The following is a 26,875-nucleotide window of genomic DNA, read 5'->3' as shown; positions in this document are numbered from 1 at the left end:
TTTATTAATATTTTATTTTTGATATACTATTTGCAAATTCCATATGTCGTTTCGGCGAGACAACTGGAAACAACGTGCCGGATACTCGGACCATTTGCGGCACGACCGTCATTACTGAATGGGAACGGTGCAAAACTGGGCTTTTGGCATTCGTCGTGCATTGTGGGCCCCGCGATATTACTACATTTATCCGGGGATGCGGCAGATCTAGAAAGGAATAACTCCGCTCAGCTGGGAGCTTGTGCACGGTTACCAAGGGAGGAAAGTTGCATACACCGTTTTTTCAAGTCTGAAAGAATTAATGGAGGGGAGCAAGATAGTGAGTGCATAAAGATTAAAGCGAACAAGAAGAAAACCGGTGCGATCATACCAGCACTAATGCACCGGATCCCATCAGAACTCCGAAGTCAAGCGTGCTTGGGTGAGAGTAGTACTAGGATGGGTGACCTCCTGGGAAGTCCTCGTGTTGCAACCCAATTTTATTAATATTTTATTTTTGATATACTATTTGCAAATTCCATATGTCGTTTCGGCGAGACAACTGGAAACAACGTGCCTGATACTCGGACCATTTGCGGCACGACCGTCATTACTGAATGGGAACGGTGCAAAACCTTTCTTTTGGCATTCGTCGTGCATTGTGGGCCCCGCGATTTTACTACATTTATCCGGGGAAGCGACAGATCTAGAAAGAAATAACTCCGCTCACCTGGGAGCTTGTGCACGGTTACCAAGGGAGGAAATTTGCATACACCGTTTTTTCAAATCTGAAAGGATTAATGGAGGGGAGCAAGATAGTGAGTGCATAAAGATTAAAATGAACAAGAAGCAAACGGGTGCGATCATACCAGCACTAATGCACCCGATCCCATCAGAACTCCGAAGTTAAGCGTGCTTGGGCGAGAGTGGTACTAGGATGGGTGACCTCCTGGGAAATCCTCGTGTTGCACCCCAATTTTATTAATATTTTATTTTTGATATACTATTTGCAAATTCCATATGTCGTTTCGGTGAGACAACTGGAAACAACGAGCCGGATACTCGGACCATTTGCGGCACGACCGTCATTAACGAATGGGAACGGTGCAAAACCTGGCCTTTGGCATTCGTCCTGCATTGTGGGCCTCGCGATATTACTGCATTTATCCGGGGATGCGGCAGATCTAGAAAGGAATAACTCCGCTCACCTGGGAGTTTGTGCATGGTTACCAAGGGAGGAAAGTTGCATACACCGTTTTTTCAAATCTGAAGGAATTAATGAAGGGGAGCAAGACAGGGAGTGCATAAAGATTTCAGCGAACAAGATGCAAACGGGTGCGATCATACCAGCACTAATGCACCAGATACAATCAGTACTCGGAAGTTAAGCGTGCTTGGGCGATAGTAGTACTAGGATGGGTAACCTCCTGGGAAGTCCTCGTGTTGCACCCCAATTTTATTAATATTTTATTTTTGATATACTATTTGCAAATTCCATATGTCGTTTCGGCGAGACAACTGGAAACAACGTGCCGGATACTCGGACCATTTGCGGCACGACCGTCATTACTAAATGGGAACGGTACAAAACTGGGCTTTTGGCATTCGTAGTGCATTGTGGGCCCCGCGATATTACTATATTTATCCGGGGATGCGGCAGATCTAGAAAGGAATAACTCCGCTCAGCTGGGAGCTTGTGCACGGTTACCAAGGGAGGAAATTTGCATACACCGTTTTTTCAAATCTGAAAGGATAAATGGAGGGGAGCAAGATAGTGAGTGCATAAAGATTAAAGCGAACAAGAAGCAAACGGGTGCGATCATACCAGCACTAATGCACCGGATCCCATCAGGACTCCGAAGTTAAGCGTGCTTGGGCGAGAGTAGTAATAGAATGGGTGACCTCCTGGGAAGTCCTCGTGTTGCACCCCAATTTTATTAATATTTTATTTTTGATATACTATTTGCAAATTCTATATGTCGTTTCGGCGAGACAACTGGAAACAACGTGCCGGATACTCGGACCATTTGCGGCACGACCGTCATTACTGAATGGGAACGGTGCAAAACTGGGCTTTAGGCATTCGTCGTGCATTGTGGGCCCCGTGATATTACTACATTTATCCGAGGATGCGGCAGATATACGAAAGGAATAACTCCGCTCACCTAGGAGCTTGTGCACGGTTACCAAGGGAGGAAAGTTGCATAAACCGTTTTTTCAAGTCTGAAAGAATTAATGGAGGGGAGCAAGATAGTGAGTGCATAAAGATTAAAGCGAACAAGAAGCAAACGGGTGCGATCATACCAGCACTAATGCACCGGATCCCATCAGAACTCCGAAGTTAAGCGTGCTTGGGCGAGAGTAGTACTAGGATGGGTGACCTCCTGGGAAGTCCTCGTGTTGCACCCCAATTTTATTAATATTTTATTTTTGATATACTATTTGCAAATTCCATATGTCGTTTCGGCGAGACAACTGGAAACAACGAGCCGGATATTCGGACCATTTGCGGCATGACCGTCATTAACGAATGGGAACGGTGCAAAACCGGGCTTTTGGCATTCGTCCTGCATTGTGGGCCCCATGATATTACTGCATTTATCCGGGGATGCGGCAGATCTAGAAAGGAATAACTCCGCTCACCTGTGAGTTTGTGCATGGTTACCAAGGGAGGAAAGTTGCATACACCGTTTTTTCAAATCTGAAGGAATTAATGAAGGGGAGCAAGACAGGGAGTGCATAAAGATTTCAGCGAACAAGATGCAAACGGGTGCGATCATACCAGCACTAATGCTCCGGATACAATCAGTACTCCGAAGTTAAGCGTGCTTGGGCGACAGTAGTACTAGGATGGGTAACCTCCTGGGAAGTCCTCGTGTTGCACCCCAATTTTATTAATATTTTATTTTTGATATACTATTTGCAAATTCCATATGTCGTTTCGGCGAGACAACTGGAAACAACGTGCCGGATACTCGGACCATTTGCGGCACGACCGTCATTACTGAATGGGAACGGTGCAAAACTGGGCTTTTGGCATTCGTCGTGCATTGTGGGCCCCGCGATATTACTACATTTATCCGGGGATGCGGCAGATCTAGAAAGGAATAACTCCGCTCAGCTGGGAGCTTGTGCACGGTTACCAAGGGAGGAAAGTTGCATACACCGTTTTTTCAAGTCTGAAAGAATTAATGGAGGGGAGCAAGATAGTGAGTGCATAAAGATTAAAGCGAACAAGAAGAAAACCGGTGCGATCATACCAGCACTAATGCACCGGATCCCATCAGAACTCCGAAGTCAAGCGTGCTTGGGTGAGAGTAGTACTAGGATGGGTGACCTCCTGGGAAGTCCTCGTGTTGCAACCCAATTTTATTAATATTTTACTTTTGATATACTATTTGCAAATTCCATATGTCGTTTCGGCGAGACAACTGGAAACAACGTGCCTGATACTCGGACCATTTGCGGCACGACCGTCATTACTGAATGGGAACGGTGCAAAACCTTTCTTTTGGCATTCGTCGTGCATTGTGGGCCCCGCGATTTTACTACATTTATCCGGGGTAGCGACAGATCTAGAAAGGAATAACTCCGCTCACCTGGGAGCTTGTGCACGGTTACCAAGGGAGGAAAGTTGCATACACCGTTTTTTCAAGTCTGAAGGAATTAATGGAGGGGAGCAAGATAGTGAGTGCATAAAGATTAAAACGAACAAGAAGCAAACGGGTGCGATCATACCAGCACTAATGCACCGGATCCCATCAGAACTCCGAAGTTAAGCGTGCTTGGGCGAGAGTAGTACTAGGATGGGTGACCTCCTGGGAAGTCCTCGTGTTGCACCCCAATTTTATTAATATTTTATTTTTGATATACAATTTGCAAATTCCATATGTCGTTTCGGCGAGACAACAGGAAACAACGTGCCGGATACTCGGACCATTTGCGGAACGACCGTCATTACTGAATGGGAACGGTGCAAAACCGGGCTTTTGGCATTCGTCGTGCATTGTGGGCCCCGCGATATTACAACATTTATCCGGGGATGCGGCAGATCTTCTAAGGAATAACTCCGCTCACCTGGGAGCTTGTGCACGGTTACCAAGGGAGGAAATTTGCATACACCGTTTTTTCAAATCTGAAAGGATTAATGGAGGGGAGCAAGATAGTGAGTGCATAAAGATTAAAATGAACAAGAAGCAAACGGGTGCGATCATACCAGCACTAATGCACCCGATCCCATCAGAACTCCGAAGTTAAGCGTGCTTGGGCGAGAGTGGTACTAGGATGGGTGACCTCCTGGGAAATCCTCGTGTTGCACCCCAATTTTATTAATATTTTATTTTTGATATACTATTTGCAAATTCCATATGTCGTTTCGGTGAGACAACTGGAAACAACGAGCCGGATACTCGGACCATTTGCGGCACGACCGTCATTAACGAATGGGAACGGTGCAAAACCTGGCCTTTGGCATTCGTCCTGCATTGTGGGCCTCGCGATATTACTGCATTTATCCGGGGATGCGGCAGATCTAGAAAGGAATAACTCCGCTCACCTGGGAGTTTGTGCATGGTTACCAAGGGAGGAAAGTTGCATACACCGTTTTTTCAAATCTGAAGGAATTAATGAAGGGGAGCAAGACAGGGAGTGCATAAAGATTTCAGCGAACAAGATGCAAACGGGTACGATCATACCAGCACTAATGCACCAGATACAATCAGTACTCGGAAGTTAAGCGTGCTTGGGCGACAGTAGTACTAGGATGGGTAACCTCCTGGGAAGTCCTCGTGTTGCACCCCAATTTTATTAATATTTTATTTTTGATATACTATTTGCAAATTCCATATGTCGTTTCGGCGAGACAACTGGAAACAACGTGCCGGATACTCGGACCATTTGCGGCACGACCGTCATTACTAAATGGGAACGGTACAAAACTGGGCTTTTGGCATTCGTAGTGCATTGTGGGCCCCGCGATATTACTATATTTATCCGGGGATGCGGCAGATCTAGAAAGGAATAACTCCGCTCAGCTGGGAGCTTGTGCACGGTTACCAAGGGAGGAAATTTGCATACACCGTTTTTTCAAATCTGAAAGGATTAATGGAGGGGAGCAAGATAGTGAGTGCATAAAGATTAAAGCGAACAAGAAGCAAACGGGTGCGATCATACCAGCACTAATGCACCGGATCCCATCAGGACTCCGAAGTTAAGCGTGCTTGGGCGAGAGTAGTAATAGGATGGGTGACCTCCTGGGAAGTCCTCGTGTTGCACCCCAATTTTATTAATATTTTATTTTTGATATACTATTTGCAAATTCTATATGTCGTTTCGGCGAGACAACTAGAAACAACGTGCCGGATACTCGGACCATTTGCGGCACGACCGTCATTACTGAATGGGAACGGTGCAAAACTGGGCTTTAGGCATTCGTCGTGCATTGTGGGCCCCGTGATATTACTACATTTATCCGAGGATGCGGCAGATATACGAAAGGAATAACTCCGCTCACCTGGGAGCTTGTGCACGGTTACCAAGGGAGGAAAGTTGCATAAACCGTTTTTTCAAGTCTGAAAGAATTAATGGAGGGGAGCAAGATAGTGAGTGCATAAAGATTAAAGCGAACAAGAAGCAAACGGGTGCGATCATACCAGCACTAATGCACCGGATCCCATCAGAACTCCGAAGTTAAGCGTGCTTGGGCGAGAGTAGTACTAGGATGGGTGACCTCCTGGGAAGTCCTCGTGTTGCACCCCAATTTTATTAATATTTTATTTTTGATATACTATTTGCAAATTCCATATGTCGTTTCGGCGAGACAACTGGAAACAACGAGCCGGATATTCGGACCATTTGCGGCACGACCGTCATTAACGAATGGGAACGGTGCAAAACCGGGCTTTTGGCATTCGTCCTGCATTGTGGGCCCCACGATATTACTGCATTTATCCGGGGATGCGGCAGATCTAGAAAGGAATAACTCCGCTCACCTGTGCGTTTGTGCATGGTTACCAAGGGAGGAAAGTTGCATACACCGTTTTTTCAAATCTGAAGGAATTAATGAAGGGGAGCAAGACAGGGAGTGCATAAAGATTTCAGCGAACAAGATGCAAACGGGTGCGATCATACCAGCACTAATGCACCGGATACAATCAGTACTCCGAAGTTAAGCGTGCTTGGGCGACAGTAGTACTAGGATGGGTAACCTCCTGGGAAGTCCTCGTGTTGCACCCCAATTTTATTAATATTTTATTTTTGATATACTATTTGCAAATTCCATATGTCGTTTCGGCGAGACAACTGGAAACAACGTGCCGGATACTCGGACCATTTGCGGCACGACCGTCATTACTGAATGGGAACGGTGCAAAACTGGGCTTTTGGCATTCGTCGTGCATTGTGGGCCCCGCGATATTACTACATTTATCCGGGGATGCGGCAGATCTAGAAAGGAATAACTCCGCTCAGCTGGGAGCTTGTGCACGGTTACCAAGGGAGGAAAGTTGCATACACCGTTTTTTCAAGTCTGAAAGAATTAATGGAGGGGAGCAAGATAGTGAGTGCATAAAGATTAAAGCGAACAAGAAGAAAACCGGTGCGATCATACCAGCACTAATGCACCGGATCCCATCAGAACTCCGAAGTCAAGCGTGCTTGGGCGAGAGTAGTACTAGGATGGGTGACCTCCTGGGAAGTCCTCGTGTTGCACCCCAATTTTATTAATATTTTATTTTTGATATACAATTTGCAAATTCCATATGTCGTTTCGGCGAGACAACAGGAAACAACGTGCCGGATACTCGGACCATTTGCGGAACGACCGTCATTACTGAATGGGAACGGTGCAAAACCGGGCTTTTGGCATTCGTCGTGCATTGTGGGCCCCGCGATATTACAACATTTATCCGGGGATGCGGCAGATCTTCTAAGGAATAACTCCGCTCACCTGGGAGCTTGTGCACGGTTACCAAGGGAGGAAATTTGCATACACCGTTTTTTCAAATCTGAAAGGATTAATGGAGGGGAGCAAGATAGTGAGTGCATAAAGATTAAAATGAACAAGAAGCAAACGGGTGCGATCATACCAGCACTAATGCACCCGATCCCATCAGAACTCCGAAGTTAAGCGTGCTTGGGCGAGAGTGGTACTAGGATGGGTGACCTCCTGGGAAATCCTCGTGTTGCACCCCAATTTTATTAATATTTTATTTTTGATATACTATTTGCAAATTCCATATGTCGTTTCGGTGAGACAACTGGAAACAACGAGCCGGATACTCGGACCATTTGCGGCACGACCGTCATTAACGAATGGGAACGGTGCAAAACCTGGCCTTTGGCATTCGTCCTGCATTGTGGGCCTCGCGATATTACTGCATTTATCCGGGGATGCGGCAGATCTAGAAAGGAATAACTCCGCTCACCTGGGAGTTTGTGCATGGTTACCAAGGGAGGAAAGTTGCATACACCGTTTTTTCAAATCTGAAGGAATTAATGAAGGGGAGCAAGACAGGGAGTGCATAAAGATTTCAGCGAACAAGATGCAAACGGGTGCGATCATACCAGCACTAATGGACCAGATACAATCAGTACTCGGAAGTTAAGCGTGCTTGGGCGACAGTAGTACTAGGATGGGTAACCTCCTGGGAAGTCCTCGTGTTGCACCCCAATTTTATTAATATTTTATTTTTGATATACTATTTGCAAATTCCATATGTCGTTTCGGCGAGACAACTGGAAACAACGTGCCGGATACTCGGACCATTTGCGGCACGACCGTCATTACTAAATGGGAACGGTACAAAACTGGGCTTTTGGCATTCGTAGTGCATTGTGGGCCCCGCGATATTACTATATTTATCCGGGGATGCGGCAGATCTAGAAAGGAATAACTCCGCTCAGCTGGGAGCTTGTGCACGGTTACCAAGGGAGGAAATTTGCATACACCGTTTTTTCAAATCTGAAAGGATTAATGGAGGGGAGCAAGATAGTGAGTGCATAAAGATTAAAGCGAACAAGAAGCAAACGGGTGCGATCATACCAGCACTAATGCACCGGATCCCATCAGGACTCCGAAGTTAAGCGTGCTTGGGCGAGAGTAGTAATAGGATGGGTGACCTCCTGGGAAGTCCTCGTGTTGCACCCCAATTTTATTAATATTTTATTTTTGATATACTATTTGCAAATTCTATATGTCGTTTCGGCGAGACAACTGGAAACAACGTGCCGGATACTCGGACCATTTGCGGCACGACCGTCATTACTGAATGGGAACGGTGCAAAACTGGGCTTTAGGCATTCGTCGTGCATTGTGGGCCCCGTGATATTACTACATTTATCCGAGGATGCGGCAGATATACGAAAGGAATAACTCCGCTCACCTGGGAGCTTGTGCACGGTTACCAAGGGAGGAAAGTTGCATAAACCGTTTTTTCAAGTCTGAAAGAATTAATGGAGGGGAGCAAGATAGTGAGTGCATAAAGATTAAAGCGAACAAGAAGCAAACGGGTGCGATCATACCAGCACTAATGCACCGGATCCCATCAGAACTCCGAAGTTAAGCGTGCTTGGGCGAGAGTAGTACTAGGATGGGTGACCTCCTGGGAAGTCCTCGTGTTGCACCCCAATTTTATTAATATTTTATTTTTGATATACTATTTGCAAATTCCATATGTCGTTTCGGCGAGACAACTGGAAACAACGAGCCGGATATTCGGACCATTTGCGGCACGACCGTCATTAACGAATGGGAACGGTGCAAAACCGGGCTTTTGGCATTCGTCCTGCATTGTGGGCCCCACGATATTACTGCATTTATCCGGGGATGCGGCAGATCTAGAAAGGAATAACTCCGCTCACCTGTGCGTTTGTGCATGGTTACCAAGGGAGGAAAGTTGCATACACCGTTTTTTCAAATCTGAAGGAATTAATGAAGGGGAGCAAGACAGGGAGTGCATAAAGATTTCAGCGAACAAGATGCAAACGGGTGCGATCATACCCGCACTAATGCACCGGATACAATCAGTACTCCGAAGTTAAGCGTGCTTGGGCGACAGTAGTACTAGGATGGGTAACCTCCTGGGAAGTCCTCGTGTTGCACCCCAATTTTATTAATATTTTATTTTTGATAAACTATTTGCAAATTCCATATGTCGTTTCGGCGAGACAACTGGAAACAACGTGCCGGATACTCGGACCATTTGCGGCACGACCGTCATTACTGAATGGGAACGGTGCAAAACTGGGCTTTTGGCATTCGTCGTGCATTGTGGGCCCCGCGATATTACTACATTTATCCGGGGATGCGGCAGATCTAGAAAGGAATAACTCCGCTCAGCTGGGAGCTTGTGCACGGTTACCAAGGGAGGAAAGTTGCATACACCGTTTTTTCAAGTCTGAAAGAATTAATGGAGGGGAGCAAGATAGTGAGTGCATAAAGATTAAAGCGAACAAGAAGAAAACCGGTGCGATCATACCAGCACTAATGCACCGGATCCCATCAGAACTCCGAAGTCAAGCGTGCTTGGGCGAGAGTAGTACTAGGATGGGTGACCTCCTGGGAAGTCCTCGTGTTGCAACCCAATTTTATTAATATTTTATTTTTGATATACTATTTACAAATTCCATATGTCGTTTCGGCGAGACAACTGGAAACAACGTGCCTGATACTCGGACCATTTGCGGCACGACCGTCATTACTGAATGGGAATGGTGCAAAACCTTTCTTTTGGCATTCGTCGTGCATTGTGGGCCCCGTGATATTACTACATTTATCCGGGGCAGCGACAGATTTAGAAAGGACTAACTCCGCTCACCTGGGAGCTTGTGCACGGTTACCAAGGGAGGAAAGTTGCATACACCGTTTTTTCAAGTCTAAAATAATTAATGGAGGGGAGCAAGATACTGATTGCATAAAGATTAAAGCGAACAAGAAGCAAACGGGTGCGATCATACCAGCACTAATGCACCGGATCCCATCAGAACTCCGAAGTTAAGCGTGCTTGGGCGTGAGTAGTACTAGGATGGGTGACCTGGGAAGTCCTCGTGTTGCAACCCAATTTTATTAATATTTTATTTTTGATATACTATATGCAAATTCCATATGTCGTTTCGGCGAGACAACAGGAAACAACGTGCCGGATACTCGGACCATTTGGGGAACGACTGTCATTACTGAATGGGAACGGTGCAAAACCGGGCGTTTGGCATTCGTCGTGCATTGTGGGCCCCATGATATTACAACATTTATCCGGGGATGCGGTAGATCTACAAAGGAATAACTCCGCTCACCTGGGAGCTTGTGCACGGTTACCAAGGGAGGAAAGTTGCATACACCGTTTTTTCAAATGTGAAAGGATTAATGGAGGGGAGCAAGACAGTGAGTGCATAAAGATTTCTGCGAACATGATGCAAACGGGTGCGATCATACCAGCACTAATGCACCGGATCCCATCAGAACTCCGAAGTTAAGTGTTCTTGGGCGAGAGTAGTACTAGGATGGGTGACCTCCTTGGAAGTCCTCGTGTTGCACCTCAATTTTATTAATATTTTATTTCTGATATATTATTTGCAAATTCCATATGTCGTTTCGGCGAGACAACTGGAAACAAAGCGCCGGATACTCGGACCATTTGCGGCACGACCGTCATTACTGAATGGGAACGGTGCAAAACCGGGCTTTAGGCATTCGTCGTGCATTGTGGGCCCCGCGATTTTACTACATTTATCCGGGGCAGCGACAGATCTAGAAAGGAATAACTCCGCTCATCTTGGAGCTTGTGCACGGTTACCAAGGGAGGAAAGTTGCATACACCGTTTTTTCAAGTCTGAAGGAATTAATGGAGGGGAGCAAGATAGTGAGTGCATAAAGATTAAAGCGAACAAGAAGCAAACGGGTGCGATCATACCAGCACTAATGCACCAGATACAATCAGTACTCGGAAGTTAAGCGTGCTTGGGCGACAGTAGTACTAGGATGGGTAACCTCCTGGGAAGTCCTCGTGTTGCACCCCAATTTTATTAATATTTTATTTTTGATATACTATTTGCAAATTCCATATGTCGTTTCGGCGAGACAACTGGAAACAACGTGCCGGATACTCGGACCATTTGCGGCACGACCGTCATTACTAAATGGGAACGGTACAAAACTGGGCTTTTGGCATTCGTAGTGCATTGTGGGCCCCGCGATATTACTACATTTATCCGGGGATGCGGCAGATCTAGAAAGGAATAACTCCGCTCAGCTGGGAGCTTGTGCACGGTTACCAAGGGAGGAAATTTGCATACACCGTTTTTTCAAATCTGAAAGGATTAATGGAGGGGAGCAAGATAGTGAGTGCATAAAGATTAAAGCGAACAAGAAGCAAACGGGTGCGATCATACCAGCACTAATGCACCGGATCCCATCAGGACTCCGAAGTTAAGCGTGCTTGGGCGAGAGTAGTAATAGGATGGGTGACCTCCTGGGAAGTCCTCGTGCTGCACCCCAATTTTATTAATATTTTATTTTTGAGATACTATTTGCAAATTCTATATGTCGTTTCGGCGAGACAACTGGAAACAACGTGCCGGATACTCGGACCATTTGCGGCACGACCGTCATTACTGAATGGGAACGGTGCAAAACTGGGCTTTAGGCATTCGTCGTGCATTGTGGGCCCCGTGATATTACTACATTTATCCGAGGATGCGGCAGATATACAAAAGGAATAACTCCGCTCACCTGGGAGCTTGTGCACGGTTACCAAGGGAGGAAAGTTGCATAAACCGTTTTTTCAAGTCTGAAAGAATTAATGGAGGGGAGCAAGATAGTGAGTGCATAAAGATTAAAGCGAACAAGAAGCAAACGGGTGCGATCATACCAGCACTAATGCACCGGATTCCATCAGAACTCCGAAGTTAAGCGTGCTTGGGCGAGAGTAGTACTAGGATGGGTGACCTCCTGGGAAGTCCTCGTGTTGCACCCCAATTTTATTAATATTTTATTTTTGATATACTATTTGCAAATTCCATATGTCGTTTCGGCGAGACAACTGGAAACAACGAGCCGGATATTCGGACCATTTGCGGCACGACCGTCATTAACGAATGGGAGCGGTGCAAAACCGGGCTTTTGGCATTCGTCCTGCATTGTGGGCCCCACGATATTACTGCATTTATCCGGGGATGCGGCAGATCTAGAAAAGAATAACTCCGCTCACCTGTGAGTTTGTGCATGGTTACCAAGGGAGGAAAGTTGCATACACCGTTTTTTCAAATCTGAAGGAATTAATGAAGGGGAGCAAGACAGGGAGTGCATAAAGATTTCAGCGAACAAGATGCAAACGGGTGCGATCATAACAGCACTAATGCACCGGATACAATCAGTACTCCGAAGTTAAGCGTGCTTGGGCGAGAGTAGTACTAGGATGGGTAACCTCCTGGGAAGTCCTCATGTTGCACCCCAATTTTATTAATATTTTATTTTTGATATACTATTTGCAAATTCCATATGTCGTTTCGGCGAGACAACTGGAAACAACGTGCCGGATACTCGGACCATTTGCGGCACGACCGTCATTACTGAATGGGAACGGTGCAAAACTGGGCTTTTGGCATTCGTCGTGCATTGTGGGCCCCGCGATATTACTACATTTATCCAGGGATGCGGCAGATCTAGAAAGGAATAACTCCGCTCAGCTGGGAGCTTGTGCACGGTTACCAAGGGAGGAAAGTTGCATACACCGTTTTTTCAAGTCTGAAAGAATTAATGGAGGGGAGCAAGATAGTGAGTGCATAAAGATTAAAGCGAACAAGAAGAAAACCGGTGCGATCATACCAGCACTAATGCACCGGATCCCATCAGAACTCCGAAGTCAAGCGTGCTTGGGCGAGAGTAGTACTAGGATGGGTGACCTCCTGGGAAGTCCTCGTGTTGCAACCAAATTTTTTTAATATTTTATTTTTGATATACTATTTGCAAATTCCATATGTCGTTTCGGCGAGACAACTGGAAACAACGTGCCGGATACTCGGACCATTTGCGGCACGACCGTCATTACTGAATGGGAACGGTGCAAAACTGGGCTTTTGGCATTCGTAGTGCATTGTGGGCCCCGCGATATTACTATATTTATCCGGGGATGCGGCAGATCTAGAAAGGAATAACTCCGCTCAGCTGGGAGCTTGTGCACGGTTACCAAGGGAGGAAATTTGCATACACCGTTTTTTCAAATCTGAAAGGATTAATGGAGGGGAGCAAGATAGTGAGTGCATAAAGATTAAAGCGAACAAGAAGCAAACGGGTGCGATCATACCAGCACTAATGCACCGGATCCCATCAGGACTCCGAAGTTAAGCGTGCTTGGGCGAGAGTAGTAATAGGATGGGTGACCTCCTGGGAAGTCCTCGTGTTGCACCCCAATTTTATTAATATTTTATTTTTGATATACTATTTGCAAATTCTATATGTCGTTTCGGCGAGACAACTGGAAACAACGTGCCGGATACTCGGACCATTTGCGGCACGACCGTCATTACTGAATGGGAACGGTGCAAAACTGGGCTTTAGGCATTCGTCGTGCATTGTGGGCCCCGTGATATTACTACATTTATCCGAGGATGCGGCAGATATACGAAAGGAATAACTCCGCTCACCTGGGAGCTTGTGCACGGTTACCAAGGGAGGAAAGTTGCATAAACCGTTTTTTCAAGTCTGAAAGAATTAATGGAGGGGAGCAAGATAGTGAGTGCATAAAGATTAAAGCGAACAAGAAGCAAACGGGTGCGATCATACCAGCACTAATGCACCGGATCCCATCAGAACTCCGAAGTTAAGCGTGCTTGGGCGAGAGTAGTACTAGGATGGGTGACCTCCTGGGAAGTCCTCGTGTTGCACCCCAATTTTATTAATATTTTATTTTTGATATACTATTTGCAAATTCCATATGTCGTTTCGGCGAGACAACTGGAAACAACGAGCCGGATATTCGGACCATTTGCGGCACGACCGTCATTAACGAATGGGAACGGTGCAAAACCGGGCTTTTGGCATTCGTCCTGCATTGTGGGCCCCACGATATTACTGCATTTATCCGGGGATGCAGCAGATCTAGAAAGGAATAACTCCGCTCACCTCTGAGTTTGTGCATGGTTACCAAGGGAGGAAAGTTGCATACACCGTTTTTTCAAATCTGAAGGAATTAATGAAGGGGAGCAAGACAGGGAGTGCATAAAGATTTCAGCGAACAAGATGCAAACGGGTGCGATCATACCAGCACTAATGCACCGGATACAATCAGTACTCCGAAGTTAAGCGTGCTTGGGCGACAGTAGTACTAGGATGGGTAACCTCCTGGGAAGTCCTCGTGTTGCACCCCAATTTTATTAATATTTTATTTTTGATATACTATTTGCAAATTCCATATGTCGTTTCGGCGAGACAACTGGAAACAACGTGCCGGATACTCGGACCATTTGCGGCACGACCGTCATTACTGAATGGGAACGGTGCAAAACTGGGCTTTTGGCATTCGTCGTGCATTGTGGGCCCAGCGATATTACTACATTTATCCGGGGATGCGGCAGATCTAGAAAGGAATAACTCCGCTCAGCTGGGAGCTTGTGCACGGTTACCAAGGGAGGAAAGTTGCATACACCGTTTTTTCAAGTCTGAAAGAATTAATGGAGGGGAGCAAGATAGTGAGTGCATAAAGATTAAAGCGAACAAGAAGAAAACCGGTGCGATCATACCAGCACTATTGCACCGGATCCCATCAGAACTCCGAAGTCAAGCGTGCTTGGGCGAGAGTAGTAATAGGATGGGTGACCTCCTGGGAAGTCCTCGTGTTGCAACCCAATTTTATTAATATTTTATTTTTGATATACTATTTACAAATTCCATATGTCGTTTCGGCGAGACAACTGGAAACAACGTGCCTGATACTCGGACCATTTGCGGCACGACCGTCATTACTGAATGGGAACGGTGCAAAACCTTTCTTTTGGCATTCGTCGTTCATTGTGGGCCCCGTGATATTACTACATTTATCCGGGGCAGCGACAGATTTAGAAAGGACTAACTCCGCTCACCTGGGAGCTTGTGCACGGTTACCAAGGGAGGAAAGTTGCATACACCGTTTTTTCAAGTCTAAAATAATTAATGGAGGGGAGCAAGATACTGATTGCATAAAGATTAAAGCGAACAAGAAGCAAACGGGTGCGATCATACCAGCACTAATGCACCGGATCCCATCAGAACTCCGAAGTTAAGCGTGCTTGGGCGTGAGTAGTACTAGGATGGGTGACCTGGGAAGTCCTCGTGTTGCAACCCAATTTTATTAATATTTTATTTTTGATATACTATATGCAAATTCCATATGTCGTTTCGGCGAGACAACAGGAAACAACGTGCCGGATACTCGGACCATTTGGGGAACGACTGTCATTACTGAATGGGAACGGTGCAAAACCGGGCGTTTGGCATTCGTCGTGCATTGTGGGCCCCATGATATTACAACATTTATCCTGGGATGCGGTAGATCTACAAAGGAATAACTCCGCTCACCTGGGAGCTTGTGCACGGTTACCAAGGGAGGAAAGTTGCATACACCGTTTTTTCAAATCTGAAAGGATTAATGGAGGGGAGCAAGACAGTGAGTGCATAAAGATTTCTGCGAACATGATGCAAACGGGTGCGATAATACCAGCACTAATGCACCGGATCCCATCAGAACTCCGAAGTTAAGTGTGCTTGGGCGAGAGTAGTACTAGGATGGGTGACCTCCTTGGAAGTCCTCGTGTTGCACCTCAATTTTATTAATATTTTATTTCTGATATATTATTTGCAAATTCCATATGTCGTTTCGGCGAGACAACTGGAAACAAAGCGCCGGATACTCGGACCATTTGCGGCACGACCGTCATTACTGAATGGGAACGGTGCAAAACCGGGCTTTAGGCATTCGTCGTGCATTGTGGGCCCTGCGATTTTACTACATTTATCCGGGGCAGCGACAGATCTAGAAAGGAATAACTCCGCTCATCTTGGAGCTTGTGCACGGTTACCAAGGGAGGAAAGTTGCATACACCGTTTTTTCAAGTCTGAAGGAATTAATGGAAGGGAGCAAGATAGTGAGTGCATAAAGATTAAAACGAACAAGAAGCAAACGGGTGCGATCATACCAGCACTAATGCACCAGATACAATCAGTACTCGGAAGTTAAGCGTGCTTGGGCGACAGTAGTACTAGGATGGGTAACCTCCTGGGAAGTCCTCGTGTTGCACCCCAATTTTATTAATATTTTATTTTTGATATACTATTTGCAAATTCCATATGTCGTTTCGGCGAGACAACTGGAAACAACGTGCCGGATACTCGGACCATTTGCGGCACGACCGTCATTACTGAATGGGAACGGTGCAAAACTGGGCTTTTGGCATTCGTCGTGCATTGTGGGCCCCGCGATATTACTACATTTATCCGGGGATGCGGCAGATCTAGAAAGGAATAACTCCGCTCAGCTGGGAGCTTGTGCACGGTTACCAAGGGAGGAAAGTTGCATACACCGTTTTTTCAAGTCTGAAAGAATTAATGGAGGGGAGCAAGATAGTGAGTGCATAAAGATTAAAGCGAACATGAAGAAAACCGGTGCGATTATACCAGCACTAATGCACCGGATCCCATCAGAACTCCGAAGTCAAGCGTGCTTGGGCGAGAGTAGTACTAGGATGGGTGACCTCCTGGGAAGTCCTCGTGTTGCAACCCAATTTTATTAATATTTTATTTTTGATATACTATTTGCAAATTCCATATGTCGTTTCGGCGAGACAACTGGAAACAACGTGCCTGATACTCGGACCATTTGCGGCACGACCGTCATTACTGAATGGGAACGGTGCAAAACCTTTCTTTTGGCATTCGTCGTGCATTGTGGGCCCCGTGATATTACTACATTTATCCGAGGCAGCGACAGATCTAGAAAGGACTAACTCCGCTCACCTGGGAGCTTGTGCACGGTTACCAAGGGAGGAAAGTTGCATACACCGTTTTTTCAAGTCTAAAATAATTAATGGAGGGGAGCAAGATACTGATTGCATAAAGATTAAAGCGAACAAGAAGCAAACGGGTGCGATCATACCAGCACTAATGCACCGGATCCCATCAGAACTCCGAAGTTAAGCGTGCTTGGGCGTGAGTAGTACTAGGATGGGTGACCTGGGAAGTCCTCGTGTTGCACCCCAATTTTATTAATATTTTATTTTTGATATACTATATGCAAATTCCATATGTCGTTTCGGCGAGACAACAGGAAACAACGTGCCGGATACTCGGACCATTTGGGGAACGACTGTCATTACTGAATGGGAACGGTGCAAAACCGGGCGTTTGGCATTCGTCGTGCATTGTGGGCCCCATGATATTACAACATTTATCCGGGGATGCGGTAGATCTACAAAGGAATAACTCCGCTCACCTGGGAGCTTGTGCACGGTTACCAAGGGAGGAAAGTTGCATACACCGTTTTTTCAAATCTGAAAGGATTAATGGAGGGGAGCAAGACAGTGAGTGCATAAAGATTTCTGCGAACATGATGCAAACGGGTGCGATCATACCAGCACTAATGCACCGGATCCCATCAGAACTCCGAAGTTAAGTGTGCTTGGGCGAGAGTAGTACTAGGATGGGTGACCTCCTTGGAAGTCCTCGTGTTGCACCTCAATTTTATTAATATTTTATTTCTGATATATTATTTGTAAATTCCATATGTCGTTTCGGCGAGACAACTGGAAACAAAGCGCCGGATACTCGGACCATTTGCGGCACGACCGTCATTACTGAATGGGAACGGTGCAAAACCGGGCTTTAGGCATTCGTCGTGCATTGTGGGCCCCGCGATTTTACAACATTTATCCGGGGCAGCGACAGATCTAGAAAGGAATAACTCCGCTCACCTTGGAGCTTGTGCACGGTTACCAAGGGAGGAAAGTTGCATACACCGTTTTTTCAAATCTGAAGGAATTAATGAAGGGGAGCAAGACAGGGAGTGCATAAAGATTTCAGCGAACAAGATGCAAACGGGTGCGATCATACCAGCACTAATGCACCAGATACAATCAGTACTCCGAAGTTAAGCGTGCTTGGGCGACAGTAGTACTAGGATGGGTAACCTCCTAGGAAGTCCTCGTGTTGCACCCCAATTTTATTTATATTTTATTTTTGATATACATTTTGCAAATTCCATATGTCGTTTCGGCGAGACAACTGGAAACAACGTGCCGGATACTCGGACAATTTGCGGCACGACCGTCATTACTGAATGGGAACGGTGCAAAACTGGGCTTTTGGCATTCGTCGTGCATTGTGGGCCCCGTGATATTACTACATTTGTCCGAGGATGCGGCAGATTTAGAAAGGAATAACTCCGCTCACCTGGGAGCTTGTGCACGGTTACCAAGGGAGGAAAGTTGCATACACCGTTTTTTCAAGTCTGAAAGAATTAATGGAGGGGAGCAAGATAGTGAGTGCATAAAGATTAAAGCGAACAAGAAGCAAACGGGTGCGATCATACCAGCACTAATGCACCGGATCCCATCAGGACTCCGAAGTTAAGCGTGCTTGGGCGATTGTAGTAATAGGATGGGTGACCTCCTGGGAAGTCCTCGTGTTGCACCCCAATTTTATTAATATTTTATTTTTGATATACTATTTGCAAATTCCATATGTCGTTTCGGCGAGACAACTGGAAACAACGAGCCGGATACTCGGACCATTTGCGGCACGACCGTCATTAACGAATGGGAACGGTGCAAAACCTGGCTTTTGGCATTCGTCCTGCATTGTGGGCCCTGCGATATTACTGCATTTATCCGGGGATGCGGCAGATCTAGAAAGGAATAACTCCTCTCACCTGGGAGTTTGTGCATGGTTACCAAGGGAGGAAAGTTGCATACACCGTTTTTTCAAATCTGAAGGAATTAATGAAGGGGAGCAAGACAGGGAGTGCATAAAGATTTCAGCGAACAAGATGCAAACGGGTGCGATCATACCAGCACTAATGCACCAGATACAATCAGTACTCCGAAGTTAAGCGTGCTTGGGCGCCAGTAGTACTAGGATGGGTAAACTCCTGGGAAGTCCTCGTGTTGCACCCCAATTTTATTAATATTTTATTTTTGATATACTATTTGCAAATTCCATATGTCGTTTCGGCGAGACAACTGGAAACAACGTGCCGGATACTCGGACCATTTGCGGCACGACCGACATTACTGAATGGGAACGGTGCAAAACTGGGCTTTTGGCATTCGTAGTGCATTGTGGGCCCCGCGATATTACTGCATTTATCCGGGGATGCGGCAGATCTAGAAAGGAATAACTCCTCTCACCTGGGAGTTTGTGCATGGTTACCAAGGGAGGAAAGTTGCATACACCGTTTTTTCAAATCTGAAGGAATTAATGAAGGGGAGCAAGACAGGGAGTGCATAAAGATTTCAGCGAACAAGATGCAAACGGGTGCGATCATACCAGCATTAATGCACCAGATACAATCAGTACTCCGAAGTTAAGCGTGCTTGGGCGCTAGTAGTACTAGGATGGGTAAACTCCTGGGAAGTCCTCGTGTTGCACCCCAATTTTATTAATATTTTATTTTTGATATACTATTTGCAAATTCCATATGTCGTTTCGGCGAGACAACTGGAAACAACGTGCCGGATACTCGGACCATTTGCGGCACGACCGTCATTACTGAATGGGAACGGTGCAAAACTGGGCTTTTGGCATTCGTAGTGCATTGTGGGCCCCGCGATATTACTACATTTATCCGGGGATGCGGCAGATCTAGAAAGGAATAACTCCGCTCACCTGGGAGCTTGTGCACGGTTACCAAGGGAGGAAAGTTGCATACACCATTTTTTCAAGTCTGAAAGAATTAATGGAGGGGAGCAAGATAGTGAGTGCATAAAGATTAAAGCGAACAAGAAGAAAACCGGTGCGATCATACCAACACTAATGCACCGGATCCCATCAGAACTCCGAAGTTAAGCGTGCTTGGGCGAGAGTAGTACTAGGATGGGTGACCTCCTGGGAAGTCCTCGTGTTGCACCCCAATTTTATTAATATTTTATTTTTAATATACTATTTGCAAATTCCATATGTCGTTTCGGCGAGACAACTGGAAACAACGTGCCGGATACTCAGACCATTTGCGGCACCACCGTCATTAACGAATGGGAACGGTGCAAAACCTGGCTTTTGGCATTCGTCGTGCATTGTGGGCCCCGTGATATTACTGCATTTATTCGGGGATGCGGCAGATCTAGAAAGGAATAACTCCGCTCACCTGGGAGTTTGTGCATGGTTACCAAGGGAGGAAAGTTGCATACACCGTTTTTTCAAATCTGAAGGAATTAATGAAGGGGAGCAAGACACGGAGTGCATAAAGATTTCAGCGAACAAGATGCAAACGGGTGCGATCATACCAGCACTAATGCACCAGATACAATCAGTACTTCGAAGTTAAGCGTGCTTGGGCGACAGTAGTACTAGGATGGGTAAACTCCTGGGAAGTCCTCGTGTTGCACCCCAATTTTATTAATATTTTATTTTTGATATACTATTTGCAAATTCCATATGTCGTTTCGGCGAGACAACTGGAAACAACGTGCCGGATACTCGGACCATTTGCGGCACGACCGTCATTACTGAATGGGAACGGTGCAAAACTGGGCTTTTGGCATTCGTAGTGCATTGTGGGCCCCGCGATATTACTACATTTATCCGGGGATGCGGCAGATCTAGAAAGGAATAACTCCGCTCACCTGGGAGCTTGTGCACGGTTACCAAGGGAGGAAAGTTGCATACACCATTTTTTCAAGTCTGAAAGAATTAATGGAGGGGAGCAAGATAGTGAGTGCATAAAGATTAAAGCGAACAAGAAGCAAACCGGTGCGATCATACCAGCACTAATGCACCGGATCCCATCAGAACTCCGAAGTTAAGCGTGCTTGGGCGAGAGTAGTACTAGGATGGGTGACCTCCTGGGAAGTCCTCGTGTTGCACCCCAATTTTATTAATATTTTATTTTTAATATACTATTTGCAAATTCCATATGTCGTTTCGGCGAGACAACTGGAAACAACGTGCCGGATACTCGGACCATTTGCGGCACCACCGTCATTAACGAATGGGAACGGTGCAAAACCTGGCTTTTGGCATTCGTCCTGCATTGTGGGCCCCGTGATATTACTGCATTTATTCGGGGATGCGGCAGATCTAGAAAGGAATAACTCCGCTCACCTGGGAGTTTGTGCATGGTTACCAAGGGAGGAAAGTTGCATACACCGTTTTTTCAAATATGAAGGAATTAATGAAGGGGAGCAAGACACGGAGTGCATAAAGATTTCAGCGAACAAGATGCAAACGGGTGCGATCATACCAGCACTAATGCACCAGATACAATCAGTACTCCGAAGTTAAGCGTGCTTGGGCGACAGTAGTACTAGGATGGGTAACCTCCTGGGAAGTCCTCATGTTGCACCCCAATTTTATTAATATTTTATTTTTGATATACTATTTGCAAATTCCATATGTCGTTTCGGCGAGACAACTGGAAACAACGTGCCGGATACTCGGACCATTTGCGGCACGACCGTCATTACTGAATGGGAACGGTGCAAAACTGGGCTTTTGGCATTCGTAGTGCATTGTGGGCCCCGCGATATTACTACATTTATCCGGGGATGCGGCAGATCTAGAAAGGAATAACTCCGCTCACCTCGGAGTTTGTGCATGGTTACCAAGGGAGGAAAGTTGCATACACCGTTTTTTCAAATCTGAAGGAATTAATGAAGGGGAGCAAGACACGGAGTGCATAAAGATTTCAGCGAACAAGATGCAAACGGGTGCGATCATACCAGCACTAATGCACCAGATACAATCAGTACTCCGAAGTTAAGCGTGCTTGGGCGACAGTAGTACTAGGATGGGTAACCTCCTGGGAAGTCCTCATGTTGCACCCCAATTTTATTAATATTTTATTTTTGATATACTATTTGCAAATTCCATATGTCGTTTCGGCGAGACAACTGGAAACAACGTGCCGGATACTCGGACCATTTGCGGCACGACCGTCATTACTGAATGGGAACGGTGCAAAACTGGGCTTTTGGCATTCGTAGTGCATTGTGGGCCCCGCGATATTACTACATTTATCCGGGGATGCGGCAGATCTAGAAAGGAATAACTCCGCTCACCTGGGAGTTTGTGCATGGTTACCAAGGGAGGAAAGTTGCATACACCGTTTTTTCAAATCTGAAGGAATTAATGAAGGGGAGCAAGACAGGGAGTGCATAAAGATTTCAGCGAACAAGATGCAAACGGGTGCGATCATACCAGCACTAATGCACCAGATACAATCAGTACTCCGAAGTTAAGCGTGCTTGGGCGACAGTAGTACTAGGATGGGTAACCTCCTGGGAAGTCCTCGTGTTGCACCCCAATTTTATTAATATTTTATTTTTCATATACTATTTGCAAATTCCATATGTCGTTTCGGCGAGACAACTGGAAACAACGTGCCGGATACTCGGACCATTTGCGGCACGACCGTCATTACTAAATGGGAACGGTACAAAACTGGGCTTTTGGCATTCGTAGTGCATTGTGGGCCCCGCGATATTACTACATTTATCCGGGGATGCGGCAGATCTAGAAAGGAATAACTCCGCTCAGCTGGGAGCTTGTGCACGGTTACCAAGGGAGGAAATTTGCATACACCGTTTTTTCAAATCTGAAAGGATTAATGGAGGGGAGCAAGATAGTGAGTGCATAAAGATTAAAGCGAACAAGAAGCAAACGGGTGCGATCATACCAGCACTAATGCACCGGATCCCATCAGGACTCCGAAGTTAAGCGTGCTTGGGCGAGAGTAGTAATAGGATGGGTGACCTCCTGGGAAGTCCTCGTGTTGCACCCCAATTTTATTAATATTTTATTTTTGATATACTATTTGCAAATTCTATATGTCGTTTCGGCGAGACAACTGGAAACAACGTACCGGATACTCGGACCATTTGCGGCACGACCGTCATTACTGAATGGGAACGGTGCAAAACTGGGCTTTAGGCATTCGTCGTGCATTGTGGGCCCCGTGATATTACTACATTTATCCGAGGATGCGGCAGATATACAAAAGGAATAACTCCGCTCACCTGGGAGCTTGTGCACGGTTACCAAGGGAGGAAAGTTGCATAAACCGTTTTTTCAAGTCTGAAAGAATTAATGGAGGGGAGCAAGATAGTGAGTGCATAAAGATTAAAGCGAACAAGAAGCAAACGGGTGCGATCATACCAGCACTAATGCACCGGATCCCATCAGAACTCCGAAGTTAAGCGTGCTTGGGCGAGAGTAGTACTAGGATGGGTGACCTCCTGGGAAGTCCTCGTGTTGCACCCCAATTTTATTAATATTTTATTTTTGATATACTATTTGCAAATTCCATATGTCGTTTCGGCGAGACAACTTGAAACAACGAGCCGGATATTCGGACCATTTGCGGCACGACCGTCATTAACGAATGGGAACGGTGCAAAACCGGGCTTTTGGCATTCGTCCTGCATTGTGGGCCCCACGATATTACTACATTTATCCGGGGATGCGGCCGATCTAGAAAGGAATAACTCCGCTCACCTGTGAGTTTGTGCATGGTTACCAAGGGAGGAAAGTTGCATACACCGTTTTTTCAAATCTGAAGGAATTAATGAAGGGGAGCAAGACAGGGAGTGCATAAAGATTTCAGCGAACAAGATGCAAACGGTTGCGATCATACCAGCACTAATGCACCGGATACAATCAGTACTCCGAAGTTAAGCGTGCTTGGGCGACAGTAGTACTAGGATGGGTAACCTCCTGGGAAGTCCTCGTGTTGCACCCCAATTTTATTAATATTTTATTTTTGATATACTATTTGCAAATTCCATATGTCGTTTCGGCGAGACAACTGGAAACAACGTGCCGGATACTCGGACCATTTGCGGCACGACCGTCATTACTGAATGGGAACGGTGCAAAACTGGGCTTTTGGCATTCGTCGTGCATTGTGGGCCCCGCGATATTACTACATTTATCCGGGGATGCGGCAGATCTAGAAAGGAATAACTCCGCTCAGCTGGGAGCTTGTGCACGGTTACCAAGGGAGGAAAGTTGCATACACCGTTTTTTCAAGTCTGAAAGAATTAATGGAGGGGAGCAAGATAGTGAGTGCATAAAGATTAAAGCGAACAAGAAGAAAACCGGTGCGATTATACCAGCACTAATGCACCGGATCCCATCAGAACTCCGAAGTCAAGCGTGCTTGGGCGAGAGTAGTACTAGGATGGGTGACCTCCTGGGAAGTCCTCGTGTTGCAACCCAATTTTATTAATATTTTATTTTTGATATACTATTTGCAAATTCCATATGTCGTTTCGGCGAGACAACTGGAAACAACGTGCCTGATACTCGGACCATTTGCGGCACGACCGTCATTACTGAATGGGAACGGTGCAAAACCTTTCTTTTGGCATTAGTCGTGCATTGTGGGCCCCGTGATATTACTACATTTATCCGGGGCAGCGACAGATCTAGAAAGGACTAACTCCGCTCACCTGGGAGCTTGTGCACGGTTACCAAGGGAGGAAAGTTGCATACACCGTTTTTTCAAGTCTAAAATAATTAATGGAGGGGAGCAAGATACTGATTGCATAAAGATTAAAGCGAACAAGAAGCAAACGGGTGCGATCATACCAGCACTAATGCACCGGATCCCATCAGAACTCCGAAGTTAAGCGTGCTTGGGCGTGAGTAGTACTAGGATGGGTGACCTGGGAAGTCCTCGTGTTGCACCCCAATTTTATTAATATTTTATTTTTGATATACTATATGCAAATTCCATATGTCGTTTCGGCGAGACAACAGGAAACAACGTGCCGGATACTCGGACCATTTGGGGAACGACTGTCATTACTGAATGGGAACAGTGCAAAACCGGGCGTTTGGCATACGTCGTGCATTGTGGGCCCCATGATATTACAACATTTATCCGGGCATGCGGTAGATCTACAAAGGAATAACTCCGCTCACCTGGGAGCTTGTGCACGGTTACCAAGGGAGGAAAGTTGCATACACCGTTTTTTCAAATCTGAAAGGATTAATGGAGGGGAGCAAGACAGTGAGTGCATAAAGATTTCTGCGAACATGATGCAAACGGGTGCGATCATACCAGCACTAATGCACCGGATCCCATCAGAACTCCAAAGTTAAGTGTGCTTGGGCGAGAGTAGTACTAGGATGGGTGACCTCCTTGGAAGTCCTCGTGTTGCACCTCAATTTTATTAATATTTTATTTCTGATATATTATTTGTAAATTCCATATGTCGTTTCGGCGAGACAACTTGAAACAAAGCGCCGGATACTCGGACCATTTGCGGCACGACCGTCATTACTGAATGGGAACGGTGCAAAACCGGGCTTTAGGCATTCGTCGTGCATTGTGGGCCCCGCGATTTTACTACATTTATCCGGGGCAGCGACAGATTTAGAAAGGAATAACTCCGCTCAACTGGGAGCTTGTGCACGGTTACCAAGGGAGGAAAGTTGCATACACCGTTTTTTCAAGTCTGAAAGAATTAATGGAGGGGAGCAAGATAGTGAGTGCATAAAGATTAAAGCGAACAAGAAGCAAACGGGTGCGATCATACCAGCACTAATGCACCGGATCCCATCAGGACTCCGAAGTTAAGCGTGCTTGGGCGAGAGTAGTAATAGGATGGGTGACCTCCTGGGAAGTCCTCGTGTTGCACGCCAATTTAATTAATATTTTATTTTTGATATACTATTTGCAAATTCCATATGTCGTTTCGGCGAGACAACTGGAAACAACGAGCCGGATACTCGGACCATTTGCGGCACGACCGTCATTAACGAATGGGAACGGTGCAAAACCTGGCTTTTGGCATTCGTCCTGCATTGTGGGCCCTGCGATATTACTGCATTTATCCGGGGATGCGGCAGATCTAGAAAGGAATAACTCCTCTCACCTGGGAGTTTGTGCATGGTTACCAAGGGAGGAAAGTTGCATACACCGTTTTTTCAAATCTGAAGGAATTAATGAAGGGGAGCAAGACAGGGAGTGCATAAAGATTTCAGCGAACAAGATGCAAACGGGTGCGATCATACCAGCACTAATGCACCAGATACAATCAGTACTCCGAAGTTAAGCGTGCTTGGGCGCCAGTAGTACTAGGATGGGTAAACTCCTGGGAAGTCCTCGTGTTGCACCCCAATTTTATTAATATTTTATTTTTGATATACTATTTGCAAATTCCATATGTCGTTTCGGCGAGACAACTGGAAACAACGTGCCGGATACTCGGACCATTTGCGGCACGACCGACATTACTGAATGGGAACGGTGCAAAACTGGGCTTTTGGCATTCGTAGTGCATTGTGGGCCCCGCGATATTACTGCATTTATCCGGGGATGCGGCAGATCTAGAAAGGAATAACTCCTCTCACCTGGGAGTTTGTGCATGGTTACCAAGGGAGGAAAGTTGCATACACCGTTTTTTCAAATCTGAAGGAATTAATGAAGGGGAGCAAGACAGGGAGTGCATAAAGATTTCAGCGAACAAGATGCAAACGGGTGCGATCATACCAGCACTAATGCACCAGATACAATCAGTACTCCGAAGTTAAGCGTGCTTGGGCGCCAGTAGTACTAGGATGGGTAACCTCCTGGGAAGTCCTCGTGTTGCACCCCAATTTTATTAATATTTTATTTTTGATATACTATTTGCAAATTCCATATGTCGTTTCGGCGAGACAACTGGAAACAACGTGCCGGATACTCGGACCATTTGCGGCACGACCGTCATT

General features: G+C 46.0%; 35 non-coding genes and 21 pseudogenes across 35 annotated transcripts; all 56 read left to right on the top strand.

The window, feature by feature from the left end:
• Positions 1-356: 356 nt before the first annotated feature.
• On the top strand, positions 357-475 carry LOC148858303 (5S ribosomal RNA). Its single transcript, XR_016097861.1, has one exon. It is a non-coding gene; the product is annotated as a 5S ribosomal RNA (ribosomal RNA).
• Positions 476-834: 359 nt separating this feature from the next.
• On the top strand, positions 835-953 carry LOC148858302 (5S ribosomal RNA). The gene has a single exon (XR_016097063.1). It is a non-coding gene; the product is annotated as a 5S ribosomal RNA (ribosomal RNA).
• A 359-nt stretch (positions 954-1,312) lies between these two features.
• On the top strand, positions 1,313-1,431 carry LOC148858301 (5S ribosomal RNA; annotated as a pseudogene).
• A 359-nt stretch (positions 1,432-1,790) lies between these two features.
• Positions 1,791-1,909, top strand: LOC148858300 (5S ribosomal RNA). Its single transcript, XR_016097163.1, has one exon. It is a non-coding gene; the product is annotated as a 5S ribosomal RNA (ribosomal RNA).
• A 360-nt stretch (positions 1,910-2,269) lies between these two features.
• On the top strand, positions 2,270-2,388 carry LOC148858299 (5S ribosomal RNA). Its single transcript, XR_016095822.1, has one exon. It is a non-coding gene; the product is annotated as a 5S ribosomal RNA (ribosomal RNA).
• Positions 2,389-2,747: 359 nt separating this feature from the next.
• On the top strand, positions 2,748-2,866 carry LOC148858298 (5S ribosomal RNA; annotated as a pseudogene).
• A 359-nt stretch (positions 2,867-3,225) lies between these two features.
• On the top strand, positions 3,226-3,344 carry LOC148858297 (5S ribosomal RNA). Its single transcript, XR_016097860.1, has one exon. It is a non-coding gene; the product is annotated as a 5S ribosomal RNA (ribosomal RNA).
• Positions 3,345-3,703: 359 nt separating this feature from the next.
• Positions 3,704-3,822, top strand: LOC148858296 (5S ribosomal RNA). Its single transcript, XR_016095811.1, has one exon. It is a non-coding gene; the product is annotated as a 5S ribosomal RNA (ribosomal RNA).
• A 359-nt stretch (positions 3,823-4,181) lies between these two features.
• LOC148858295 (5S ribosomal RNA) lies at positions 4,182-4,300 on the top strand. The gene has a single exon (XR_016097061.1). It is a non-coding gene; the product is annotated as a 5S ribosomal RNA (ribosomal RNA).
• Positions 4,301-4,659: 359 nt separating this feature from the next.
• LOC148858294 (5S ribosomal RNA) lies at positions 4,660-4,778 on the top strand (annotated as a pseudogene).
• A 359-nt stretch (positions 4,779-5,137) lies between these two features.
• LOC148858293 (5S ribosomal RNA) lies at positions 5,138-5,256 on the top strand. Its single transcript, XR_016096950.1, has one exon. It is a non-coding gene; the product is annotated as a 5S ribosomal RNA (ribosomal RNA).
• Positions 5,257-5,616: 360 nt separating this feature from the next.
• On the top strand, positions 5,617-5,735 carry LOC148858292 (5S ribosomal RNA). The gene has a single exon (XR_016095800.1). It is a non-coding gene; the product is annotated as a 5S ribosomal RNA (ribosomal RNA).
• Positions 5,736-6,094: 359 nt separating this feature from the next.
• LOC148858291 (5S ribosomal RNA) lies at positions 6,095-6,213 on the top strand (annotated as a pseudogene).
• A 359-nt stretch (positions 6,214-6,572) lies between these two features.
• Positions 6,573-6,691, top strand: LOC148858290 (5S ribosomal RNA). The gene has a single exon (XR_016096608.1). It is a non-coding gene; the product is annotated as a 5S ribosomal RNA (ribosomal RNA).
• Positions 6,692-7,050: 359 nt separating this feature from the next.
• LOC148858289 (5S ribosomal RNA) lies at positions 7,051-7,169 on the top strand. Its single transcript, XR_016097060.1, has one exon. It is a non-coding gene; the product is annotated as a 5S ribosomal RNA (ribosomal RNA).
• Positions 7,170-7,528: 359 nt separating this feature from the next.
• On the top strand, positions 7,529-7,647 carry LOC148858288 (5S ribosomal RNA; annotated as a pseudogene).
• Positions 7,648-8,006: 359 nt separating this feature from the next.
• LOC148858287 (5S ribosomal RNA) lies at positions 8,007-8,125 on the top strand. Its single transcript, XR_016096949.1, has one exon. It is a non-coding gene; the product is annotated as a 5S ribosomal RNA (ribosomal RNA).
• Positions 8,126-8,485: 360 nt separating this feature from the next.
• On the top strand, positions 8,486-8,604 carry LOC148858286 (5S ribosomal RNA). The gene has a single exon (XR_016095789.1). It is a non-coding gene; the product is annotated as a 5S ribosomal RNA (ribosomal RNA).
• A 359-nt stretch (positions 8,605-8,963) lies between these two features.
• LOC148858285 (5S ribosomal RNA) lies at positions 8,964-9,082 on the top strand (annotated as a pseudogene).
• Positions 9,083-9,441: 359 nt separating this feature from the next.
• On the top strand, positions 9,442-9,560 carry LOC148858284 (5S ribosomal RNA). The gene has a single exon (XR_016097286.1). It is a non-coding gene; the product is annotated as a 5S ribosomal RNA (ribosomal RNA).
• Positions 9,561-9,919: 359 nt separating this feature from the next.
• LOC148858283 (5S ribosomal RNA) lies at positions 9,920-10,035 on the top strand. Its single transcript, XR_016097841.1, has one exon. It is a non-coding gene; the product is annotated as a 5S ribosomal RNA (ribosomal RNA).
• A 359-nt stretch (positions 10,036-10,394) lies between these two features.
• LOC148858282 (5S ribosomal RNA) lies at positions 10,395-10,513 on the top strand. The gene has a single exon (XR_016097705.1). It is a non-coding gene; the product is annotated as a 5S ribosomal RNA (ribosomal RNA).
• Positions 10,514-10,872: 359 nt separating this feature from the next.
• On the top strand, positions 10,873-10,991 carry LOC148858281 (5S ribosomal RNA; annotated as a pseudogene).
• A 359-nt stretch (positions 10,992-11,350) lies between these two features.
• LOC148858280 (5S ribosomal RNA) lies at positions 11,351-11,469 on the top strand. Its single transcript, XR_016097625.1, has one exon. It is a non-coding gene; the product is annotated as a 5S ribosomal RNA (ribosomal RNA).
• A 360-nt stretch (positions 11,470-11,829) lies between these two features.
• On the top strand, positions 11,830-11,948 carry LOC148858279 (5S ribosomal RNA). Its single transcript, XR_016096015.1, has one exon. It is a non-coding gene; the product is annotated as a 5S ribosomal RNA (ribosomal RNA).
• A 359-nt stretch (positions 11,949-12,307) lies between these two features.
• Positions 12,308-12,426, top strand: LOC148858278 (5S ribosomal RNA; annotated as a pseudogene).
• A 359-nt stretch (positions 12,427-12,785) lies between these two features.
• On the top strand, positions 12,786-12,904 carry LOC148858277 (5S ribosomal RNA). Its single transcript, XR_016097444.1, has one exon. It is a non-coding gene; the product is annotated as a 5S ribosomal RNA (ribosomal RNA).
• Positions 12,905-13,263: 359 nt separating this feature from the next.
• Positions 13,264-13,382, top strand: LOC148858276 (5S ribosomal RNA). Its single transcript, XR_016096948.1, has one exon. It is a non-coding gene; the product is annotated as a 5S ribosomal RNA (ribosomal RNA).
• Positions 13,383-13,742: 360 nt separating this feature from the next.
• On the top strand, positions 13,743-13,861 carry LOC148858275 (5S ribosomal RNA). Its single transcript, XR_016095778.1, has one exon. It is a non-coding gene; the product is annotated as a 5S ribosomal RNA (ribosomal RNA).
• Positions 13,862-14,220: 359 nt separating this feature from the next.
• LOC148858274 (5S ribosomal RNA) lies at positions 14,221-14,339 on the top strand (annotated as a pseudogene).
• A 359-nt stretch (positions 14,340-14,698) lies between these two features.
• Positions 14,699-14,817, top strand: LOC148858273 (5S ribosomal RNA; annotated as a pseudogene).
• A 359-nt stretch (positions 14,818-15,176) lies between these two features.
• LOC148858272 (5S ribosomal RNA) lies at positions 15,177-15,292 on the top strand. The gene has a single exon (XR_016097839.1). It is a non-coding gene; the product is annotated as a 5S ribosomal RNA (ribosomal RNA).
• A 359-nt stretch (positions 15,293-15,651) lies between these two features.
• On the top strand, positions 15,652-15,770 carry LOC148858271 (5S ribosomal RNA). The gene has a single exon (XR_016097339.1). It is a non-coding gene; the product is annotated as a 5S ribosomal RNA (ribosomal RNA).
• A 359-nt stretch (positions 15,771-16,129) lies between these two features.
• LOC148858270 (5S ribosomal RNA) lies at positions 16,130-16,248 on the top strand (annotated as a pseudogene).
• Positions 16,249-16,607: 359 nt separating this feature from the next.
• Positions 16,608-16,726, top strand: LOC148858269 (5S ribosomal RNA). The gene has a single exon (XR_016097604.1). It is a non-coding gene; the product is annotated as a 5S ribosomal RNA (ribosomal RNA).
• Positions 16,727-17,085: 359 nt separating this feature from the next.
• LOC148858268 (5S ribosomal RNA) lies at positions 17,086-17,201 on the top strand. The gene has a single exon (XR_016097241.1). It is a non-coding gene; the product is annotated as a 5S ribosomal RNA (ribosomal RNA).
• A 359-nt stretch (positions 17,202-17,560) lies between these two features.
• Positions 17,561-17,679, top strand: LOC148858267 (5S ribosomal RNA). The gene has a single exon (XR_016096850.1). It is a non-coding gene; the product is annotated as a 5S ribosomal RNA (ribosomal RNA).
• Positions 17,680-18,038: 359 nt separating this feature from the next.
• LOC148858266 (5S ribosomal RNA) lies at positions 18,039-18,157 on the top strand (annotated as a pseudogene).
• A 359-nt stretch (positions 18,158-18,516) lies between these two features.
• LOC148858265 (5S ribosomal RNA) lies at positions 18,517-18,635 on the top strand. The gene has a single exon (XR_016098129.1). It is a non-coding gene; the product is annotated as a 5S ribosomal RNA (ribosomal RNA).
• A 359-nt stretch (positions 18,636-18,994) lies between these two features.
• Positions 18,995-19,113, top strand: LOC148858264 (5S ribosomal RNA; annotated as a pseudogene).
• A 359-nt stretch (positions 19,114-19,472) lies between these two features.
• On the top strand, positions 19,473-19,591 carry LOC148858263 (5S ribosomal RNA; annotated as a pseudogene).
• A 359-nt stretch (positions 19,592-19,950) lies between these two features.
• On the top strand, positions 19,951-20,069 carry LOC148858262 (5S ribosomal RNA). Its single transcript, XR_016096991.1, has one exon. It is a non-coding gene; the product is annotated as a 5S ribosomal RNA (ribosomal RNA).
• Positions 20,070-20,428: 359 nt separating this feature from the next.
• LOC148858261 (5S ribosomal RNA) lies at positions 20,429-20,547 on the top strand (annotated as a pseudogene).
• Positions 20,548-20,906: 359 nt separating this feature from the next.
• LOC148858260 (5S ribosomal RNA) lies at positions 20,907-21,025 on the top strand. Its single transcript, XR_016096201.1, has one exon. It is a non-coding gene; the product is annotated as a 5S ribosomal RNA (ribosomal RNA).
• A 359-nt stretch (positions 21,026-21,384) lies between these two features.
• On the top strand, positions 21,385-21,503 carry LOC148858259 (5S ribosomal RNA; annotated as a pseudogene).
• A 359-nt stretch (positions 21,504-21,862) lies between these two features.
• Positions 21,863-21,981, top strand: LOC148858258 (5S ribosomal RNA; annotated as a pseudogene).
• Positions 21,982-22,340: 359 nt separating this feature from the next.
• Positions 22,341-22,459, top strand: LOC148858257 (5S ribosomal RNA; annotated as a pseudogene).
• A 359-nt stretch (positions 22,460-22,818) lies between these two features.
• On the top strand, positions 22,819-22,937 carry LOC148858256 (5S ribosomal RNA). The gene has a single exon (XR_016096947.1). It is a non-coding gene; the product is annotated as a 5S ribosomal RNA (ribosomal RNA).
• Positions 22,938-23,297: 360 nt separating this feature from the next.
• On the top strand, positions 23,298-23,416 carry LOC148858255 (5S ribosomal RNA). Its single transcript, XR_016095766.1, has one exon. It is a non-coding gene; the product is annotated as a 5S ribosomal RNA (ribosomal RNA).
• Positions 23,417-23,775: 359 nt separating this feature from the next.
• Positions 23,776-23,894, top strand: LOC148858254 (5S ribosomal RNA; annotated as a pseudogene).
• A 359-nt stretch (positions 23,895-24,253) lies between these two features.
• On the top strand, positions 24,254-24,372 carry LOC148858253 (5S ribosomal RNA). The gene has a single exon (XR_016097603.1). It is a non-coding gene; the product is annotated as a 5S ribosomal RNA (ribosomal RNA).
• A 359-nt stretch (positions 24,373-24,731) lies between these two features.
• On the top strand, positions 24,732-24,847 carry LOC148858252 (5S ribosomal RNA). Its single transcript, XR_016097240.1, has one exon. It is a non-coding gene; the product is annotated as a 5S ribosomal RNA (ribosomal RNA).
• Positions 24,848-25,206: 359 nt separating this feature from the next.
• LOC148858251 (5S ribosomal RNA) lies at positions 25,207-25,325 on the top strand. Its single transcript, XR_016097679.1, has one exon. It is a non-coding gene; the product is annotated as a 5S ribosomal RNA (ribosomal RNA).
• Positions 25,326-25,684: 359 nt separating this feature from the next.
• On the top strand, positions 25,685-25,803 carry LOC148858250 (5S ribosomal RNA). The gene has a single exon (XR_016097596.1). It is a non-coding gene; the product is annotated as a 5S ribosomal RNA (ribosomal RNA).
• A 359-nt stretch (positions 25,804-26,162) lies between these two features.
• LOC148858249 (5S ribosomal RNA) lies at positions 26,163-26,281 on the top strand (annotated as a pseudogene).
• A 359-nt stretch (positions 26,282-26,640) lies between these two features.
• Positions 26,641-26,759, top strand: LOC148858248 (5S ribosomal RNA; annotated as a pseudogene).
• The last annotated feature ends 116 nt before the right edge of the window (positions 26,760-26,875 follow it).

This window comes from Nelumbo lutea, chromosome 4 (assembly GCF_056320005.1).
Source record: "Nelumbo lutea isolate HS-2025 chromosome 4, American lotus-T2T, whole genome shotgun sequence".
NCBI lineage: Eukaryota > Viridiplantae > Streptophyta > Magnoliopsida > Proteales > Nelumbonaceae > Nelumbo > Nelumbo lutea.
This window is presented reverse-complemented; position numbering and strand designations above follow the sequence as displayed.